This window comes from Cherax quadricarinatus, chromosome 71 (assembly GCF_038502225.1).
Source record: "Cherax quadricarinatus isolate ZL_2023a chromosome 71, ASM3850222v1, whole genome shotgun sequence".
Lineage (NCBI taxonomy): Eukaryota > Metazoa > Arthropoda > Malacostraca > Decapoda > Parastacidae > Cherax > Cherax quadricarinatus.
This window is the reverse complement of record NC_091362.1, coordinates 4,624,484-4,636,954: the sequence shown is the minus strand read 5'-3', so window position 1 is coordinate 4,636,954 and position 12,471 is coordinate 4,624,484.

Sequence of the window (12,471 nt, the reverse complement as noted above, 5' to 3'; positions counted from 1 at the left end):
TCTGTGTGTGACTTGAAAAAGCCCACTGTGTGGGCGAAACGTTGTCAATAAAGGATCACATTAAACTGCATATGTGTTTATGTTTCTTATTCACCTTATTACCCTACCCCGTCTTTCCCCCTCGTTCCATCACAACACTCTTCCTTTTCCTACCCCTCCACCCTCTCAAGTCCTCTGTCTAGCCCTTCGTCACCACTCACCCCTACCATCACCTCTAACAGTGTAACTATTGTACAGAATATGGCAAAAGTGTAAGTGAGGTATTACAACCCAAAGATTAAGTGGATATCCCAAGCTCCTTCCTCTGTGAAAAATATTTATATAAAAAAGAATATAAATTCGATTGATGATCAAAGACGGGGATATATAATTAAAAAAATGAAAGTTTATTATAATATGAAGTACAAAAGTATGAATTTAAATATGCTGACTAAATAAAAATTAAAAAAAAATAATAACACTGACGAAAAACTAGCAACAAATAACTTTCTTGTATTTTGGAGGTTCCGACGATTATCTGTAAGATACAGACGAAGTCTTAGATGTTTTGGTTAGATTACCTTATTGCTGAGGTGATGAGGACAGTAGGGTTCACCACGATAACCATATCGTAGACGTCGTACAATTGGAAAGGAGCCCTGGTCAATACAGATGTTCATACGATTTTCCTAGAGGTGGAGGCTAGTAGAGTCGGTCAGAACATCTAAATCGCAAGTCAAGCATATGATTGGGTAAGAAGCTGGTCAAGAAACACTCGCACAGCCAGAGAACCTTATGATGTAGACAGGCCCTCGTGGTCAGCACACTGGAGAGACCTAATTCCAATCTTTCGGAATGAGAAAAATAGAGGTTAACAGAGGACACACATGTTATGGCATAAAGACACTAGAGTTGCCAGATTAAACTTAAATCAGTGCAGGTAACTTAATGCAATGTTCAATCCCGAGGACTAATTACCGGTAAGAGAGTCAGGAGTAGAATGACACTACTGCCTTACCCTGGCTAGTTCTCCCCCGGGATGGTAGGGGATGCTGACTGGCAAAAGCCCCGAGTAGTTTCACTGATAATTACTCGTTTACCCATAATATTTATACTAGCTGCTCTTATTCCTCACAGTGAACTACGGATGTTTTCAATTTCTTGATGATAACAGATGATTGAAGCTCCAAGACATCTTGAAAGACAATATATAACACATAAGGAGACTCTCAGGATATCACTTAAGGATCGATATGGCCTTGGAAGGCTCTGGATAACACTTTAGGATCGATACCACCTAGGAAGTCACTCAGGCTAATACTGGAGGATCGATAACACCTAGGAGAACACTCTGGATATCACTTCAGAGTGTTTAGAGCAGAAGCAGCAGTAATAATAGTAGTAGCAGTTTTAAATAATAGCACTTTTGTTACTATATTTCAAAGAGGATTGATGACCAGGACACCCTGATTACAGGCGTCAATATTACCATTCATCTACGCTAAGTGCTAGCAGTACTGGTAGAAGCAGCAGCATATAAGTAGAAGCAGTATTAATCATAATAGTAGTAGGAGCAACATGGGTATTGCAGTAGGAGCAGCAGCAGTGATAATAATAGCAGTTTCAGTAGTAGTAGTAGTAGTTGTTGTTGTAGTACTAGTGGTAATAGTAATAATAATATAAATAATTTTAATAATAATAATAATAATAATAATAATAATAATAATAATAATAATAATAATAATAATAATAATAGGAGTGGAGTAGTAGCAGCTGTACCAAAAGTATCAACAGAAGTAACAGGAGCAGCAACTGTGTTGCACTTTAAGCAACAGTAGTAACAGAAATAGTATTGGCTCTTGTTGTAGTAGTGGTAGTAGTGGTGATAAATGTAAATTCCACATTCGTTATTGCCATGAAATTCTCTTCCACAGAATTTATCCACATTCACTTAACAGGTACTTTTGTTTTCGTTACCTGATCTCTCTGTCCCTGGTCTATCTGTCTTTCTCTTGTTCTCTGTCTCTGTCTCTGTCTCTCTGTCTCTCTCTCGAGTACGTGTTTGTCAGGTGGAGATGAGAAGAGGCAGGTGGGCGCGTAAGAGTCGTTTAGTGAGACAGTAGCCACAATACGAGACACTGGGTCGTGTCTCCGGAATGCCAACCAACCACAATGTCATCTCCTGAAGGATGCTGAGCGGGCAAGGAAAAAGTCGGGGGATGTGAGGTGGAGGAAACAGATAAAAATATCTCTCTTGATGTGGATTTTAGCTTAATGATACTCTGTCCAGCAATTACGCAACCACTGGTTAGCTAACCGATACTAGGAATTGGTAATTAAGTTAGGTTTCTACCCCTTTAAAACAAGGAATAGATCACTCTGTTAAGGCATGTCGGTGGCAAAAAAATGAAAAAAGTGGGTATAGTATACAAAGTTTTATGAGTGAAAGTAGAATAGAAATGGACAAGATATTGGGTATGGGATGACTAAGGTTGAGATGACTGAAGAGGTGACAGGTGATTATACAGAAGTGGGTTGAGGGGGGATTGTGAAAGGTGGGGATTGTAAGAGTTGGATGATGGCCTGATTGTAGTAGTTGATGAGGGAAGCTTCAGAGGCGGATGGAGCGAAGAAGGGGAAGGACTTTTATTGATGAGAGAGTGAGGGAAGGGTGGAGGCAGAAGTGATTGACGCTAAAGGGGAGGTATGAACCAGGAAGCCTCGCTGGGGAAAATATAACTACGTAGGCATAAAATATATATGAAAGACGGAAAATACTAGACTTTCAGGAGAGGGAGAATGAGAATGATGAATTCTGCATACTCAGTATAGATAAATTCAGCTAGAGGAAACTACTGAGGTTAGCCATTCAAATTTTACTGCAATGTTTTTGATAATACGTTTGTGTAAATTAGTTTATTTCATAATGAACAGGCGCTTCTATGTGTATGTGAATACATGTGTAATTTAATAAATATCAGAATTTATTTACTTACGAAATCGTAATGACACGATTACAAATAAACCATACCACGGGTGGGGATAGAACCCGCGGTCAGAGAATTTATGTCATTGTTCATTAATTAAGTAAAGAGGAAATCTCGTAATGCAGTTTTTTCTGCACAACATAATAAGATGAAGCCACTATATGCTCACCTTAACTACAAGCAAGGAAAACAATCAAAGATTTGTATATACTTCACTGTATACATACAGAATATATGTGTAATTATATTATTGCGTTTTAACAAGACTTCTTCAGCATGAATGAGCAGAGACCTAGCCTGACTAGGTTAAGGCATTGGCTTAAGCCGGTGGGAGAATTGGACATGCCTCGCATGGACCAGTAGGTCTGCTGCAGTGTTCCTTCTTTCTTATGTTCTTATCTTCTTATTTAACTTTTGTTTTTGTTGTTTGTTTACAAATGACCTTGGAACATTCCATCAAAGGTACACGATACCGTCAAGATAATAAGTGCAACTTCATTAATAACGTCTGGCCCACCTGTTAGGCATGACCTGCTGAAGGTCATGCCCAACTGAAGGCCTCGGTCACATGACCATAAGTTCAAGCGGCGAGTCATCGTATAACTAAAACCCTCGTCAGGAAACACTTGAACTGTTCCCTGACAAAGTACCTGCCAGCCATTGCCACTTATTTAATTGTCTCTAGTATGAAGGTCTCCGTCCTCATTCCTCTGTATTCAATAGAAAAAAATGTCTGTTGTGTAGGAGATACGTCTCTCACGTCAAGATACCTAGGTATTGCACATGCAATTATTCACAGGTTAGGTTAGGTAAGGTTCGTCAGGAAACAGGACAAATGTTTCCTGACGCGGGTCTTAGTCAGATGATGACCCGCCTTTGGAGCTTTTGGTCATCTGACCGAGGCCTTCCGCTGGCTTACCGGTCCACCCCTTTAAAAATTATGGTCATTTATAACATACGTTGCATCGAATTACCTCTTCAAAAATAATTTATCCTTCAGAAAAATTAAAATTTGGAAATGAAATAGTTTGTGTCAACAATATATTTTTTTTATCTAATTACGAGTTTACGCTACATAAAGGTTTCCGTCACATCTGACATCAAATATTTGTCTATTGTTATTCAAAAATAATTTTTTTGAACGTGCAGGGAAGCCTTTTTTTGGATATTCTATCAAAATACTCGGAAAAGGCACTGAAAAGTCTACCAACAACATATAGCCCAAAGTTAAGTATTCTCTTTAGACTTGAGCAGGATTGGCCAGACCTTACTGAGACGTTTTCCCAAAACTTCTATATAAACCAAATGATATATATATATATATATATATATATATATATATATATATATATATATATATATATATATATATATATACATATATATATATATATATATATATATATATATATATATATATATATATATATATATATATATATATATATATATATATATATATATATATATATATATATATATATATATTCTAGGTAGTAGGTTGGCAGACAGCAACCACCCAGGGAGGTACTACCGTTCTGTCAAATGAGTGTGACATTGAAACCTGTAATTGTTTTATATTATGGTAGGATTGCTGGTGTCTTTTTTTCTGTCTCATAAACACGCGGGATGACAGGTATATCTTAATACTTCCACTTACACTCAGGTCACACTACACATGAATGTACAGGCGCACACACACACACACACACACACACACACAGCCGAGTAGGAGATGATATGAGCTAGATATCTCAAAGGCGATGAGGCCGGCATACAACTCTCCATGGGTCCTGAGAGAGGGAACAGAGACGCTCTGTGTACCACTAACAACAATCTTCAACACATCTATCAAAACAGGGCGACTACCTGAGGTATGAAGAAGCAGACACGAAGCATTAAACTGAAGACCAGTGTCACTGACATGTGTAGTATGCAAAGTCATGGAGAAGATTATCAGGAGAAGAGTGGTGGAGCACCTAGAAAGGAATCAGATTACCAACGACAACCAACACGGTTTCAGGGACGGGAAATCCTGTGTCACAGACAAACTGGAGTTCTATGACAGGGTGACAGCAGTAAGGCAAGAGAAAGAGGGATGGGTAGACTGCTTTTTCTTGGACTGTAAGAAGGCTTTTAATAAAGTTCCAGACAAGAGATTAGTGCAAAAGCTGGAGGATCAGGCAGGGATAACAGGGAAGGCACCACAAAGGATCAGAGAATACCTGACGGGAAGACGTCATGGTATGTAACAAGGTGTCAGAGTGAGCGCCTGTGACGAGCGGGGTTCCCCTGGGGTCAGTCCTAGGACCGGAGCTGTTTCTATTATAAGTGAACGACATGACGGAATGAAAAGATACAGAAGCGTCCCTGATTGCAGACGATGTGAGATTAATGAGGAGAATTCAATCAGAGAAGGACCAGGCAGGACTACAAAGAAATCTTGTAAGGCTGCAGACCTGCTCCAGAAACTGGCTCCTGGAGCTCAACCCCACCAAATGGAAAGTCATGAAGATTTAGGAAGGGAAAAGAAGACCACAGACGGAGTACAGTCTAGCGGACTAGAGACTACAAACCTCGCTCAATGAAATGGATCTTGGGGTGAAAATAATACCGAGCACATCTGCTGAGGCGAACATCAACCAATTAACTGCTGCAGCATATGGGCGACTAGCAAACCTAGGAATAGCATCGACATCTCGGTAAAGAATCGTTCAGTACCCTGTACACCGTGTACGTCATGCGCATATTGGGATATGCAGCACCAGTTTGGAATCAACACGTAAGGAAATTATAGAAAGTGCAAAGGTCTTCAACAGGACTAATCTCGGAGCTAAGGGGCATGGTCTACGGGGAAAGGTTAAGGGGAATTGATCTGACGACACTAGAGGACAGGGGAGATAGAGGGGATATGATACCGACATATAGAATACCGAGAGAAATAAACAAAGTGGACAGAGACAAGGATGATCCAGAGATGGGAGACAACAACAAGGGGTAACAATTGGAAGTTGAAGACTCATCTGAGTCTTCAACTTCCAACAGGAATGTTCAGAAGTATTTCTTCAGTCGAGTTGTCAGGAAGTGGAAAAATCTGGAAAGTGATGTAGTGGAGGCAGGATCCATATATAGCTTTAAGAAGAGGTATGATAAAGCTCATAGAAGAGTGACATAGTATCGACAGTGAAGATGAGAGGCCAGGAGCTGTGACTCGACTCCTGCAACCACAAATGAGTACACACTTTACCAATATATATATATATATATATATATATATATATATATATATATATATATATATATATATATATATATATATATATATATATATATATATATATATATATATATATATATATGTATATATATATATATATAATATGCATATATATATATATATATATATATATATATATATATATATATATATATATATATATATATACATATATATATATATATATATATATATATATATATATATATATATATATATATATATATATATATATATATATATATATACCTATATATATGCAGGGAAAGTTGAATAAAGGCTTACACTATGATTACAACATACAGGAAATATAGTATAAATAAACGTTGTATTACCTTTGTTTATTCATGTAAGAGATTTCAGCTACCCAATTGATTTCCAGAATGCACAGAAAGTTGTATCTAGAAGATCCATGACTGAACGATATGTGATGGACTCGAGCTTTATGAAAAATAGTACTGATTACAAAATGAATATAATTCCATGATTGTATAAATTATATTAATACATAATGAATAGAATTCGTAAGGATTATAAGCTGTGTTGACCAAATTTCACTTTGCCTGACCTATTACTATTTTTCACTGTGGCTATGTTGAACATTACACACACACACACACACACACACACACACACACACACACACACACACACACACACACACACACACACACACACACACACACACACACACACACACACACACACACAGGCTGCAGAACTGGTCCAGCAATTGGCTCCTGGAGTTCAATCCCACCAAGTGCAAAGTCATGAAGATTGGGGAAGGGCAAAGAAGGCCGCAAACGGAGTACAGTCTAGGGGGTCAGAGACTACAAACCTCACTCAAGGAAAAAGATCTTGGGGTGAGTATAACACCAGGCACATCTCCTGAAGCGCACATCAACCAAATAACTGCTGCAGCATATGGGCGCCTAGCAAACCTCAGAACAGCATTCCGACATCTTAATAAGGAATCGTTCAGGACCCTGTACACCGTATACGTTAGGCCCATATTGGAGTATGCGGCACCAGTTTGGAACCCACACCTAGCCAAGCACGTAAAGAAACTAGAGAAAGTGCAAAGGTTTGCAACAAGACTAGTCCCAGAGCTAAGAGGTATGTCCTACGAGGAGAGGTTAAGGGAAATCAACCTGACGACACTGGAGGACAGGAGAGATAGGGGGGACATGATAACGACATACAAAATACTGAGAGGAATTGACAAGGTGGACAAAAACAGGATGTTCCAGAGATTGGACACAGTAACAAGGGGACACAGTTGGAAGCTAAAGACACAGATGAATCACAGGGATGTTAGGAAGTACTTCTTCAGCCACAGAGTAGTCAGTAAGTGGAATAGTTTGGGAAGCGATGTAGTGGAGGCAGGATCCATACATAGCTTTAAGCAGAGGTACGATAAAGCTCACGGCTCAGGGAGAGTGACCTAGTAGCGATCAGTGAAGAGGCGGGGCCAGGAGCTCGGACTCGACCCCCGCAACCTCAACTAGGTGAGTACAACTAGGTGAGTACACACACACACACACACACACCTATATATATATATATATATATATATATATATATATATATATATATATCTATATATATATATATATATATATATATATATATATATATATATACATATATATATATATATATATATATATATATATATATATATATATATATATATATATATATATATATATATATATAATGAAGGATTGACATAGAAATAAATAACATCTGAAGTATCTTTAAAATTGTGCTCGATAAAAATAGAAGCTAATGGTGTAGGCTCAATCTTCCCTCCACTTACAGCGAGAAAAAAAAGGTGGTATTCAATATACATTTTTTTCCGTCGATAAATTATCGTCAGTCTGTGGTTATGTTACAATTTTGACCTTAGCCGTCAGGAGCAGCCGCTGGGTCTCGCCTGTACACACAACCAAACAAAGCGCCTAAGTCGATAAGAAATTGCCTCTCATTCCACTGCTGGGATATGTGAATGCCTTTATTCATCATGAGCAAAGGGAATCATCCATTACCTTGCTAAAAAGGTTATAAGACAGAGCAGCTGTGAGTTCCGGTCGTTTACACTATAAAGCCAGAGCCGGACGCTTGGTAAATATGAACCAAGGTGTGTTAGATGAGGAAAATTGACGAGAGAGCGAGCTGAGTGAAGCAAGTGAGCTTATTGAAGATGCTTAAATATTGGTGACTGACTCTTGATACAAGGAATTAGAGCAACTCTTCTTTCGTTGATCAAATATGTATAAAGAGGATATATGTCATATAAAGCAAAGTTCTATTTAAAACATGTATCTCACCAGGAGTTTCTTCAATGCACAAAATGGAGGATATAATTAAAGAATTAAGAGTAGAAAGAAAATCAGATGTTTTTATGTAAGGTGCAGCATGATGTGTCAGGTTACCTGATGTCCGGATCCAATAAAAGAAACTTGGACAGAACTTTTGATGTGCTAAATCTTTCGGAGATCCACACAACTGTACCCTATTGCTAAGACATATTACAATAGCTTCTAAGCAACGTCATCTGTAAAAGTTTTATGTCTTTGTAACTACATTAAGGTCCTCCCAAACATAGGATGCTTTTCAATGATTCTTCCTTCTAAAATAAAGGCATGAGGACAAGCACTTTTAAATTGGAGACGCTGAGAAGAGTGGAGAGATGCAGCAGCTCCGTACATGATTACATGTACATATTATATATATATATATATATATATATATATATATATATATATATATATATATATATATATATATATATATATATATATATATATATATATATATTTTTTTTTTTTTTTTTTTTTTTTTTTTTTTTTCAACAAGTCGGTCGTCTCCCACCGAGGCAGGGTGACCCAATAACGAAAGAAAATCCCCAAAAAGAAAATACTTTCATCACTTTCACCACACGCACACATTATCACTGCTTTTGCAGAGGTGCTCAGAATACAACAGTTTAGAAGCATATACATATAAAGATACGCAACATATCCCTCCAAACTGCCAATATCCCAAACCCCTCCTTTAAAGTGCAGGCATTGTACTTCCCATTTCCAGGACTCAAGTCCGACTATATGAAAATAACCGGTTTCCCTGAATCCCTTCACTAAATATTACCCTGCTCACACTCCAACAGATCGTCAGGTCCCAAGTATCATTCGTCTCCATTCACTCCTATCTAACACGCTCATGCACGCTTGCTGGAAGTCCAAGCCCCTCGCCCACAAAACCTCCTTTACCCCCTCTTTCCAACCCTTTCGAGGACGACCCCTACCCCTCTTTCCTTCCCCTATAGATTTATATGCTTTCCATGTCATTCTACTTTGATACATTCTCTCTAAATGACCAAACCACCTCAACAACCCCTCTTCTGCCCTCTGACTAATGCTTTTATTAACTCCACACCTTCTCCTAATTTCCACACACACACACACACACATATATATATATATATATATATATATATATATATATATATATATATATATATATATATATATATATATATATATATATATATATATATATATATATATATATATATATATATATATATATATATATACCCTTCAGAGGGCAAGGCAGTCTAAAGTGTGAATTTGAAAGTGATTTCCTATGAGGGGATAGAGCCACTCAATGTAAGGTCACTGAGACCATCCAAACAGAGTTGTGAAAGTAACATCTCGCGCAATTGCAGATATTCGAAGACCGAGTGTATTCGGTCCTGCCCGTTTGGGGTATACCATTTTTGAATGTTGCAATGTTGCAATTGTTGTAAAAAAACGAAATAAGTATTTTTTAAATTTATTATACAAGTAGACAATATAAAAAACATAAATGGAACTTGTTTCTGAACAATTTGTAACCAGTAAAAAAATAGAAATAGGAACTACTTATCAACAATGACACATTGCAATGGGATGCAACTTACAAATGAAATATTCCTGAGTTCCCTGAGAAAGAACAATCATTTCACATCACTAATTTTGCAAATGAAACTTCATGAAACAATTTCTATCCTTCTTTATGCACAGATTTACTTTACATATGGCACAGCAAAATGAGGATGTGACATGATTATTCTTTTTGCTGCAAAACTTGCATGAAAGCAGCTTACCTAGCACTGGCCAGTGACCTAGCTGCTTATCCAGCCTCACACTGTCATCTGGCCTTTCTGCACGTTGGTACTGAAATGCAGATGGGTATTCCACGTTTGACAAATCGTCATTACTGTCAACCAAAGAAGTACTGGGTGAATCTCGACTTCGTCTCATGCTGGTGCGGTTGACCTTTTGTCCTTTGGATCTTGCAGTGACAGAGATCTCAAGCCTGAATAGCTTCAGTGGTGTGCATGGCATGTTTAGTGACCTACAATCACGACAGTAAAGAAGCCATGCATTCACAACAGCAACATCCAAAACATAAGCAAAGAGCCGCATGTACCAACGCTTTGATTTCATTGGCGTTTTGTAAAGATGGACCAACATGTTACTTTTGTCGATACCTCCCATGTTGTTAGGTAAGACACATATGCAACAGTTAGACAACTTTATTCCGAAACGTTTCGCCTACACAGTAGGCTTCTTCAGTCGAATACAGAAAGTAGGCAGGAACAGCAGAGATGTGAAGACGATGTAATCAGTCCATCACCCTTAAAGTCGTAGAATTTGAGGTTGTCAGTCTACGACTTTAAGGGTGATGGACTGATTACATCGTCTTCACATCTCTGCTGTTCCTGCCTACTTTCTGTATTCGACTGAAGAAGCCTACTGTGTAGGCGAAACGTTTCGGAATAAAGTTGTCTAACTGTTGCATATGTGTCTTACCTAACAACCTGTCGGTATTGTATACCATTTTGATGTTCACGATACCTCCCATGTTTGCGTTGTAGTTCTTGATGATGCCTGGGCACTCAAAGTGGTCTTTCTTCTTTTATGCCTTGTCATATCTTTCAATAAGACCCAAAGGATAAACTCCGACATCATTTGTGACTAGAGTCACAACTTTGTTGTCCTTCCATCTTACAAGAAGGATATGATCATTGCTTTGGAAATCAAAATAGCCCCTGGCCACATTATTCTTTTGCATTTCTTTCACAGGCATCAGTTGTGGCTTACCACATCTATTATCACGTATTGTTCCAGTGTACCTGCAGTTATACTTGTCTCTCAGTACCTTGACCAAAGGTAGACTTGAAAAGAAATTATCAGCATAGACTGCTGATGTTTTTCTTTGGTCAAGAGATGCTGCAAGTACAAGAACAATCCTGGAACTCATTGGGAGTTTATTTTCTTCATTTGACAGCTTTATGTGATGGTTCTCAAAAGTTGGGTTACCTTGATACATCAGTATATCATGTATGATTCCATCTTCACTGCTACGACAGAAGAGTTTGAAACCCCACTTGTCTGGTTTGTTTTTGATGTATTGCCTTAGGTTTCCAGCTGTTTTACCCTTGAAAGCAACCATAACTTCATCAACAGACTGCTTGGGTGTAGCTGGAACTTTCAAGCAAGCTTTAGTTAGTCCATTGTAAAGAGGCCTTATTTTGTAGAATCTGTCATTATCCTTCTTTTGTGTGTTATCATTGAAATGAATGGTACGCCTCAGCAACCTAAACCTCTTTGATCCCATGACTTCTGCAACTTGAGTTGTCCTACTTGCACTTCTCCAATAGTCCTCAATGGATGGCTGTACAGTGTAACCCATATACAACAGAATACCTATAAACCTAGTCATTTCCTCAGAATCTGTTTGAAAAGTAGTATGTATGTCTTTTTGCCTGGCATACAAATTAGTTTGAAATGTAATGTTGTCTATCATGTCTTGAGTAAAAAAGTCTGTAAAATAATCATATGCACACCTAACTTCAACAGGCTTTTTATGTTCATATTTAGGCAAAGGGTCATTGTGGATGTCCTCATTCTTCCATTTGGTGTCTACTTGAGAAGCAAGATCATCTTGAAGCACTTCTTCATCAGGGTATTCCTCCATAGTAATACGTTTCTTGCTCTTGTTCAATTTTTGTTTTTTTGGTGGTGGCCCAGCTTCCTCCTCCCCATCTGTTGACACCTCTGCATCTGGTGGCAAGAATTCATCCTCACTATCCAGGAAATCCAGGTCATCTGAGTCTTGATCTGAGTCAGTATCATCCCAAACACAGACAAATTTCGAGTTATCCTTGGAGGACTC